The following is an 11,676-nucleotide window of genomic DNA, read 5'->3' on the forward strand; positions in this document are numbered from 1 at the left end:
TCATCTGTCAGACCAGGGGTCAGCTACTGGTCAGTCTCCGACCAATACCATGCCAGGGGGAGATAAAACACGTTCTATCACAGCTCCATCCCGGGCATATGCCCGTTGATGCCCATCTCGCGTGCGAGCGGGAGATAAAAGCCGTTTTGTGTCGAAAGAAGATTTGGCCATTCCACTGCGCATGCGCTGTTTGACCCGCCGTAATGTCCTTCATCAGAGAATCAGATAGGACCCCGTCAATCAACGCTGACCTTGAGAGCCCAAGCCTCCCTCATTAGGGCTGCATGTCGCTGCATACAAAGGGATCTTTAGAGAACTAGCGCCGACCACAGGGGCAACGACTGAACATTCCTTATTTAACAGAACGATGGAATCAAAGACTTGCTTCACATGGTATCAGCAGACGGCACTGTTCTATTAGCATGTCAGATTGCACCTCACATGGACGCTGATTATAATTACACGTTTCCTTGAATAATACATGAAGTCATTTTATAAATGACTTTAAATTTGCATCTTGGGTACCAGCATAGCTGACTTATGACTGAATCAGCTGTGTGGTTGTCTTATAGCTGGTAAGTCGCAGCTAGAGATGCCGACTTATGGCTGCAGCTATACAATATAGGTAATTTTTGTTGAAATACACACAAGCTTCATTAAAACTTGGCACATATACAGTTTTTAATTTAATAACACATGTCAATATCACGTGAACTTCTACAATCTTTGTATACTCACTCACCCCTCCCTTTGTATACTCATCCATCCCTTTTTATACTCATCCATCCCTTTTTATACTCATCCATGCCTCTTTATATTTATCCATTCCTTTTTATATTCATCCATCACTTTTTATACTCATCCATCCTTTTTTATACTCATCCATGCCTCTTTATATTCATCCATTCCTTTTTATACTCATCCATCCCTTTTTATACTCATCCATCCTTTTTTATACTCATCCATCCTTTTTTATACTCATCCATGCCTCTTTATATTCATCCATTCCTTTTTATACTCATCCATGCCTCTTTATATTCATCCATTCCTTTTTATACTCATCCATCCTTTTTTATACTCATCCATGCCTCTTTATATTCATCCATTCCTTTTTATACTCATCCATGCCTCTTTATATTCATCCATTCCTTTTTATACTCATCCATGCCTCTTTATATTCATCCATTCCTTTTTATACTCATCCATCCCTTTTTATACTCATCCATGCCTCTTTATATTCATCCATTCCTTTTTATACTCATCCATCCCTTTTTATACTCATCCATGCCTCTTTATATTCATCCATTCCTTTTTATACTCATCCATCCCTTTTTATACTCATCCATCCTTTTTTATACTCATCCATGCCTCTTTATACTCTGCCTTTCTTTCGAAGACTCACCTAGGCTGCCACTCGTATAAATCCCATTGTTAACACACGCCAACCCTTCATCAATGCCGCCCACATTAATCCCATTTTTTCAGGGCTCACTAGTTTCTTCTCAAAAATTATTTCCATCCCATCCTCATCTATTTTTTGCTTTATGTTAAACCTCTATTATTTTCGTTAAACCTTTCTTTACTGCAACCATTGTTAACCCTTATTTACTTCAACCACTGTTAAACCCCTCTTTACTTCATTCATTGTTAACCCTCTCTTTACTGCAACCATTGTTAACCCTCTCTTGACGATATAATCAAACTCAACAGTCGACATTAACACAATGTACCACAGATTACCACAAAGTACCATAAGAGCTCTTTAATGGTTATTTGTACAATTTTAGCTTCATTTATATCAGATAAACACCGACCATTATTCAAACTACTGTCCCCATGTGAACGAACATTAGTCTATTTTAAATTCATTCGCTGACCAACTTTCATTCGAGCTATCCGTATTTATACTTCAGCATCCATTACAATGTTCTAACATTGTAGTTATAAAAAGCAAAATCGATGTACTCCGGTTGTTTAAAAAAAAATCTTTTGTTTTGTTTTTAGATTCTGCATCCTTAATGAATTGGAGTTGTCGCTCTTCTGTTTCGAGAGTTAAGAGGATCGTTTCAGGTTACTTCCGGTTTCGTTTTGCTGCACATCACGAACTCTTTTCTCTTAAAGTTCAGATCACGTCGACAAAATTTTTGCCACGATTTCAGATCAAATTTTTGCGTGACGACATGGTTTTTTGATGACTTTGCAGAACTTTAGGGAAGAAGAGTTCACGATGATTAAATGGACGATAAACATTTCTAACAAAATCTCTTAGTTCTCAAATCTTAACGCAGTGTACATCAGCATAATGAGAAACATTTCTTACAAAAGCTCCTGGTTCTCAAACCTATGGAGAGTGTACCCCAGTAAGACATAACGAAACCTGAATCATCACAAACAGTAGACAAACATTTAATGAATTTTCGAACCAGGGAAATTTATTGTGATGAAACTAGACTCTAAATAGATTCCATTATATTGGAAAACGTTAAAATTGGCATTTTAATTAACCATCATTTAAATTTGTTAAATTAATGTTGACTATTAAAACTATGGTCTAACGCTAAATTTTACAAACATGTAATGTAAATCTAGGCCCTTGACTTAAACCTAGTTCATTAAGATTCAAGCTATAAAAGTATTCTAAAATTACTTTTCAATACCTAACCCATTAGCATCTATAAACGTATCTTATATCACATATAATACCTAATACATACTCAATCTGTCATGTATTCCATACCTAAGATCAAATATGTATGTGTGTGTATATATATATATATATATATATATATATTACCTTAACCAAAAACATATTGTTAAAATGTCATCATCGTTAGAAATTCTATTGTTAAGTGTTCGGCTATAAATGGACGGAGCTATAAATAGCAACCAATCACAAACTCGGCCACTGAACGAATATGTAAACACGAAACGTCAAATCACGAATTCAGGACACAGGAACGGGGTGACATGCGTCACACAGTCAATGACGTCAGCCCACGCGTTAATCATCCGCCCTAATGACCTCACTTCCGCCCCCCTCTCCGCTGACCACGTGGGTCTAAAAGCAGACGACCGACGATTAAGCTCCTCTAGCGCTGTACAGAGTCCTCAGACTTTGCCTAATCGCCGCTGTTGTTCATGAACTTTGCCCTCTAATCTGCGTGGGCGTCAGTCCCTTTCTTCCAGTCAATATTTAGCGTTCAGTCCTACTCTAAACATTTACCAGTAACTTACTGTTGTATGTGTCTGTGAGCATTCAACCCACAAATAGAACATTGACCATTATTACATATGGATTAAAACGTCCAAATCTTACGACACACAGTTCGATGTTATTGAAGCTTTATAACGAAGCAACTACTTGACTGGAATTAAAACTTCGATTTAATGTAACTTTATCATTAGGGCGGACATCCTTTAACAAAAATCTCATTTTGTAAATAGTATTTTAGCCTGCCTTTTTAAAATATGGATACACTGAATCACATAAAACACAGCAACTAAACGTGTGTAGAATATTGTAAAAGAAATGGAATTGGCTAATCGAGTAAACACCATTAACGAGTAAACACCATTAATATAATGTTTGGTGTGCGTAAGGTGTCTAGACAGTTTTAGTATTCTCCCTGATGCAAATATTCACCTCTAGGGTTTAGCGCGATCGTTTAAAAATAATAAATTCTATTATTTTATTTTGTAAAAATTCACACATTCATGGTTACAATTTTATACAGTTACAGAGGGTGATATTTTACTAACAACAATATTTCATTCTCGAACAACACGAACAATCACTCCCAGCCTTCCATAAAATTTCTACTGAACATTGACACAAAAAGCTAAACAGTTATTAACAATCCCAACACCATCACGCAATGAGATTTCTTGTACGTCCGCGCTGTTACTGTCGCGCTGGACCCGCTGTCAACAATCGTCATTTGATATTCATACATTCCTCTTTCATCCCGCCGTCCGAGTTATGACGTGTCAGGGTTTTGTTTGAGGATTTATGACGGGTCAGGATTTTGTTAGGCCGCCCACGTGCGCTGGCCACACAATGACCGTGCTCATTTCCATCGTATTGGCACCGTCTCTGGCATTACCCGTGCGGCAACTCCAGCACGGCCAGGCACGATTCCCGCCCCGGCCATTGTTATACCGAGGGTGGGGTTGTCATCAAAAGCAGATTGATGAAGGGGGGGGGGGGGTGAAATTTTTATTTGATGGCTGTGAATTTAGTGCTGAGGTTAAATTATTTTATCGTCTGTTTTCTATACAGTCAACTACAGTGTTAAGTTTAATAATTTCTTTTTCTTCAATTTTGGAAAAAATAATTTATTTTTTAAACTAGACATTTACAAATTAGTTGAAGGTGCCCTTTAATTTATCACCAGCCGTGGCGCACACTTAAAGGTTAGTTATATGATCAATCACCTCTACTTTCTGCAACTATTTGAAAATGCACTAATAGAATTGTTTATATCCTCATTAACGTCCTTCGTTACCAAGATCATTCGAAGGTCCGATGTACGTCTGACCTATCCATTAAAGACTTACTGTCCCATACACGTCTTTAAAGTCCTACTGTCCCTTAAACGTCTTACCCATCTATTAAAGACCGATTGTCCCATAAACGTTTTACCCATCTATTAAAGACCTACTGCCCCACTTCTTCTTTTTCTTCGTTCTTAATTATTAGTGTTGAAGGGGATCGAGATTTATCTGCTGATTTCAGCCTGCTTTGCTTTTTGGATTTGCTTCCATAGCCTTTGTCCAACCAAGAACAAACTACAGGGCAGCAGTTGTTTAATTTTGGAGTTGTCTCTCCTAGAAGAGTGGCTGTCCCCAGCTAACTAGCCTCATCTGCCCGAGGGTTCGAACTCGAGGCTTTTCGGTTTAGCAACCATGAGCTTTACCGACTCGACCACGCCGACCCCTATTGTCCCATAAACGTTTTACCCATCTATTAAAGACCTACTGCCCCACAAATGTCAGAGATTCCCAAAAGTATCCCTAATAAACATGCAGCCCTACAATTTAAAAAAAAAATTATCTAACTTTAAAATTATAAAAAAAAATGCATAAACAAAATGTTTAACAATCTAGTCTTACATAAAAATAGAAAGTTTCACATAAAATAACAGTGAGTACACTAACATAGAACATGCGGAGGATATTCAGTGACACAAACCCGATATATCTCTAGGATATCTTTATTTCAATTCGCCATTTAAAAAAAATTAACGCAATCAAGTTGACTAAATTTTATAAAGGCACTCTCACTAGACCCATACACAATCGTGACAAGAATCATCAAATATATCACATCATTATACTAGTCACAATTGTGACAAAATCATCGAATAGTTCACATCATCATAGTTATACTTGCCATAATTATGACAAAATCATCGAATATTTCACATCATCATACTTGCCATAATTGGGACAAATCATCAAATATTTCACACAATCAAGCTAAACAGGAGTGATTAATGAAGATAAGTTTGAGAATTATGCCAGCGAGCAGGTTGGTGCTTTGTTTGTATCTGGGAGAGACCAAATTAGAAGATGACGTGTACGAGAATGACGACGTGTATGTGAACTTTGTGAGGTTTATGCCATTTTGTATGTTTGTAGATGAGTAGGTCGGTTGGTAATTAAAAATGGGTAGGGGATGCTTTTCTTCACAAGAGCAAGGATTTGTCCAAAGGATCAATGAAGTCATTTTGTTCGTCATTTAAAATTTTAAAGTCAAGATGAGTTTGTTGTAAAATTCAGAAACGTGGATAGTAATGTGGATAGTAATGTGGATAGTAATGTGGATAGTAATGTGGATAGTAATGTGGGTAGTAATGTGGGTAGTAATGTGGGTAGTAATGTGGGTAGTAATGTGGATAGTAATGTGGGTAGTAATGTGGATAGTAATGTGGGTAGTAATGTGGATAGTAATGTGGATAGTAATGTGGATAGTAATGTGGGTAGTAATGTGGGTAGTAATGTGGGTAGTAATGTGGGTAGTAATGTGGGTAGTAATGTGGGTAGTAATGTGGATAGTAATGTGGGTAGTAATGTGGATAGTAATGTGGGTAGTAATGTGGATAGAAATGTTAGTGATCCTTTGTGTTTTAAATATAATTCGGGAATTTAAACTATTATAACACTTTAGGACCTTGAAACATATTTTTTTTTCATCATGAAACATTACAATATTTGCTACCCAGAAAAAGCAAAACAAATCATCAATGAAAATATTATCATCTGTAGTTGTTTTTACGCTTGGTGTAATCTTTTAGACGCCATATCACGTGTAACTAAAGCATCACGTGACATACTACAATAAATTAAAAAAAAATTAACTATAAAGTTTTAGTCACAATATTCATTATACAAACTAGATTAGTCTGTAGTTAATTCAAATAATTTGAAAATAATGTTTCCTTGTGGGTGTTCCATTCCCTTTTAAAACCTACGACTTTTAGATACAAATTAAAGATTCCTCTTCATGTTTCTTGACCTCGGCATGTGAAGGCTCGGTGTGGTCAGCAGTCTGCCAAGACTTTACTCTTCCCAACCTAAGCCTGGTACCCATCAGAGCTGGGTGGACTCAGGGACGTCTTACAGTCACAAGTCAGAACCGAGATCCGAACGTGAGACCTTAGGACTAGCAGCCAACTGTTCTACTACTCGACCATGCCATTCCACACGACTGCCATGTACTCTATATTAATTTTAGCAACTCTAAATGATTTTATAAAACATGAACAATTACAGGCGTCATACGTTACTGTTATATGACTATCATTAATGGGCTCTGTAGTTTGGCTTGTACACACTTACTACATGTACACACTTGAAATACATATTGAACACACTTAGTACACTCAAACACTTTGAAATAAATATTGTACACATAGTATCACAGACAAAAAAAAACAGCAAAAAAATTATCATTTTCAATTTATATAACAATTAAAACTATTATATACTTGGTACAAAATTATTTACAATAAATTAGTATTAATTAGTAACAAGGAATTATATAATCGTCAATATAAAATCTAACAGAATAAGGTATTAAAAAATTGAATTATGAAATCGAATATTTTATACAAAGTGTAAACATGTATATATTGATATGTACAGCGAAATTGATTTATTGTAAAACAATCCGCAACCAGGGAATATCAGAATGCGCCAGGGCGATAGATAGGATCTAATTTTGTTTTCTTGATTAAAGAGTCAGGCTAGTCCTATTCTAATTAGCCTTAATTAGCATTCCCATCTGTCATTTTAACTTGTCAGTATCTCCGTGTCAATTGACAGCAACTTATGTCATATCATGTCATTTGTACGTCTTAACGTCTGATCCATAACGTCTAAAATCGCTGAAGATTGATCTGTTAAAAAAACAATATAGATTTTAAAAAGTAGCTTTAACAAAACCCACATTTCTGAGCCGTGCTTTATAGTAGAGAAAACCCAGTGTCAGGGAACTTTGAAGGTATGGAACAAAACTATCAGGGAACTTTGAAAGTATGGAACAAAACTATCAGGGAACTTTGAAGGTATGGAACAAAACTATCAGGGAACTTTGAAGGTATGGAACAAAACTATCAGGGAACTTTGAAGGTACGGAGCAAAACTATCAGGGAACTTTGAAGGTGTCGAAAAAAACTATCAGGGAACTTTGAAGGTACGGAACAAAACTATCAGGGAACTTTGAAGGTACGGAACAAAGCTATCAGGGAACTTTGAAGGTATGGAACAAAACTATCAGGGAACTTTGAAGGTATGGAACAAACCTCGACAGGTGATGCAGGTAAGCGTAGACCGGGTATTGCCAGGTGGGAAATGAGCCACCGCCAGTAACGGATTTTTCTGGACTATTTTTAGAAGTGCGGATTTTCCGGACTATTTTTAGAATCTCTGTGTTTTGCTGTGGCGGAACAACCAATGACGCCACGTAAACAAACTCTCGCGAGACTTCACTGAAGCGTCATTTCACGTGACTTGTAGCTTTGCCATTTGCTCAAGGTTTTGCAAATATTATCGGCAGGTCTGTAGCCCCGACTTTATTAAGGCTATAGTCCTAACTCTAGTAAGTCTACAGCCTGAACATCAGTAAGTCTATAGCCTGAACATAAGCAAGTCTATATCCTGAACATAAGCAAGTCTATATCCTGAACATCAGTAAGTCTATAGCCTGAACATAAGCAAGTCTATATCCTGAACATCAGTAAGTCTATAGCCTGAACATCAGTAAGTCTATAGCCTGAACATCAGTAAGTCTATAGCCTGAACATAAGTAAGTCTATAGCCTGAACATCAGTAAGTCTATAGCCTGAACATCAGTAAGTCTATAGCCTGAACATAAGCAAGTCTATATCCTGAACATCAGTAAGTCTATAGCCTGAACATCAGTAAGTCTATAGCCTGAACATCAGTAAGTCTATAGCCTGAACATAAGCAAGTCTATATCCTGAACATCAGTAAGTCTATAGCCCAGCATCAATAAATATATAGTCCCAACATTATTTAGTCTATAGACTAATCCTATAGCCCCAAAAAACAAAATCGGCATCTCTAAAGACCCAACGACGTGACATATGGCACCGATCCCGTCCCCCAGCCCACCGATTCCCAGGTATGACCCCCAGGGACACCGGAACCTGAGACGCCCATACACAAACAGGTGTAAACAGGTGTAGAAGGGATCAAGGTAAATAACCACATACTTGAGAAAAATGTGATAATAAAACAAACAAAAATGGCGCCTAGGCCCAGCGCTACACCCACCTCACTGGTTAGCTAAAGCAGCGAATCTAAACAACAATATTTAGGTCGCACGTCTAGAACTGACGTGCTACCACCCTATGTTCTGTATCTAAATAAATAACATACAACTGTTGAATATAAGCCTGTTAGATTTGTTTTCTTAATAATTGTATGCCATTTTCACGCTCAGCGTATGTGTGGAGGTACATATGTCTCCCCAAGAATATCCTTCACTTGGAGGAAAAAATAGATGGAAGCGTGTTGGGGGCTGTATGGTTGACATACCCCCCCCCCCCCCTGTGCCCTGCTGAAATTGTGGTCCTGGTTCACAACCTCCTCCTGTGTCTACCTGAACTTTTGGCTCTGGGTACTCTACCCTTTGACTAGCTGCACATATACCCTGGACATTACGCCACCTGCTGTAGCTGGCAGCAAGTTTTATATACCGTAGTAACTTTTACGTATGTCCCAATATTCAAAAGTATGTCTGATTGTTGGCTGTTGGTTTTGTGGTCAAATCTAATCGCTCAATTATTTTTATTCGTGTTAGGGATCGGTTTAATCTAGAAAGACCTGAATAGAAACACAGTACTAATTTTATTTTTAAATATCGACATTCCCTTTTATCTTTAAAATATCTAATCACTAAACAAATATAAAATGTAATAGTAACATGTTTAAGCGTGCATACAACGAAGAAGATTCATAGATCTATTTTCTCTATAAAGGTAAAAGCGTTGTCGCTAAGTGGAGCCACCCAGACTATATTTATTTTTCTTTTCTTGTGCATTTTAAAGTTTTATTAACGAAGTTTTTCTTTCTAAATCAGGAGTTTGCAAGGCATTTATATCTAATATTCTGTATTGTTTAATACAATGTATTTTTTCAAACCGTAAATACGAAGGTAGATTTAGATAAAACACTCACAGCATGCTATTCAAACACAGGGCTTATAATAAAGGCATGATATTCACTATTCGGAGAAGGCTGTCATTTAGTGCTAGGGGAAATCACTCTCAGTGGAGAAGCCTCACAAGAACAAAGCACGCAGATTACCCGCCCTGTTCGGTATTGGGTCTCGCTATCAGAATCGCTGAACTTATTCCCAAGCCACTTTTTCATTGTTTTGTGCCGGATATTCCGTATAACCCGGCTTATGATAACGAAAGTACGGGTATGTTTATACGTCACTTCCTCGGGGAAATATCCAATCATGACACTGATGGTAAAGTATGGGGAAATGTGACTGAGTGCAGATAGGTATTGTGCAGGGGTTGGCAGTGTAACCGGGTGGGTGGGGGGGCTCAGTATAGCAGGGGGGTGGGGGTTCAGTGCAGCATGGGGTCTCACTGTAGCAGGTGGGTCTGTTGAAGAGGATGGGTCTAGATGAAGGAGGGGGATCTCTGTAGAAGGGGGGTCTTAGTTTAGCAGGGGGGTCGCGGGGTCTGTTGAAGAGAGTGATCTATGCGAAGAAGGGAGGTCTCAGTTTATCAGTGGTGTGCTTAGTGTCGCGGGGGTCTCAGTGTATCAGTGGGGTGCTTAGTTTTGCGGGGGTCAGTGTATCAGTGGGGTGCTTAGTTTTGCGGGGGTCAGTGTATCAGTGGGGTGCTTAGTTTTGCGGGGGTCTCAGTGTATCAGTGGGGTACTTAGTTTTGTGGGGGTCTCAGTGTATCAGGGGATCTTTTAAAGAGAAGGGGTCTTGGCAAAGCAGTGGGTCTTGTTGTCGCAGGGGGAGGGGGGTCTCAGGTAGCTGTGTGGGTCTCAGTGTAGCAGGGAGGTCTTAGTGTATCAGGGGGTCTCTTGAAGAGAAGGGGTCTCGGCAAAAAAGTAGGAGGGGGTCTCAGTGTAGCAGGTGGGTCGGTATAGCGGGGTGGGAGGTGCAGGGGTTATGTGTAGCAGAGGGGTCAAGCACCGGCTTTTCTGGCAAACTCCCCCCCCCCCCTCGACCTTTGTATAGACATGGGCGTGTTTACAAGAAGAGGATGATGTAGCCTAGTGTAAATGTCAAGAGCCTGTCAAATTTATGTAACATTTGCATGCTCTTACCGCCTGATCAAAATATTGCATCTAATGAGTGCACCATCGTTAATTAGATGGCCAGATAAATTATTTGATAGGGTTGGGGTGTCGGGTACTGTATACACACACTAAAGTGTATAGAGACGTCACCAGTCACGAGTTATTTGTCTCTCACAAATTGTTTGAAACAGTTCATAGGGTATTTCGTTCACTGACAGACACCTTTTGAGGGTCACTGTTGTTATACCAGGACAAGAGGGGGTGGGGGGGGGAATAAACAAGACAAAATTGCGCAACGCAAAAGAGAATAAATCCTTTCAAAAAATTCAAATGTAGATAAAAAAAGTCACGGTTTTGGAGGTGGTATTATAGCGTTTTAAATGTGGTAATTTAAAGGTTTTTAATGTGGTAATTTAAAGGTTTTAAATTTGGTAATTTAACGGTTTTTTAAAGTTGATTTTAAATGTTTTAGACGTAGTATTTTAACGGATTTTAGAGATGGTATTTTTAAAGTTATGAAGAGTTGGTTTTTCACCTTAGGTTGTAGGTGAGCGACCGGGGGGGGGGGGGGTTAGGGTGTGGGGAAGGGGGAGCACTAATTCGCTTTGTTAAGGGATAGAAATGTTCACACTGTACACACTTATCAATGTCGTCTGTACATCAATGTCGTCTGTACACACTTACCAATGTCGCGTGTACACACATACGATTAGAGTCTGTAAAATCCGCATTGTTTTACTTCGTTGGGTGTTGATAACATCGATATTCTCTATGTGAATTGCTAAGATTCGAAGTTGTAAACAATACAAAATGTTGTTAAATATATCAATGAATAAATGTTTCAAATAGCTAATTACAATCACAATATAAAATGTATAA

This window comes from Physella acuta, unplaced genomic scaffold (genome assembly GCF_028476545.2).
Source record: "Physella acuta isolate Inbredline_101_S28 unplaced genomic scaffold, ASM2847654v3 ptg000190l, whole genome shotgun sequence".
NCBI lineage: Eukaryota > Metazoa > Mollusca > Gastropoda > Physidae > Physella > Physella acuta.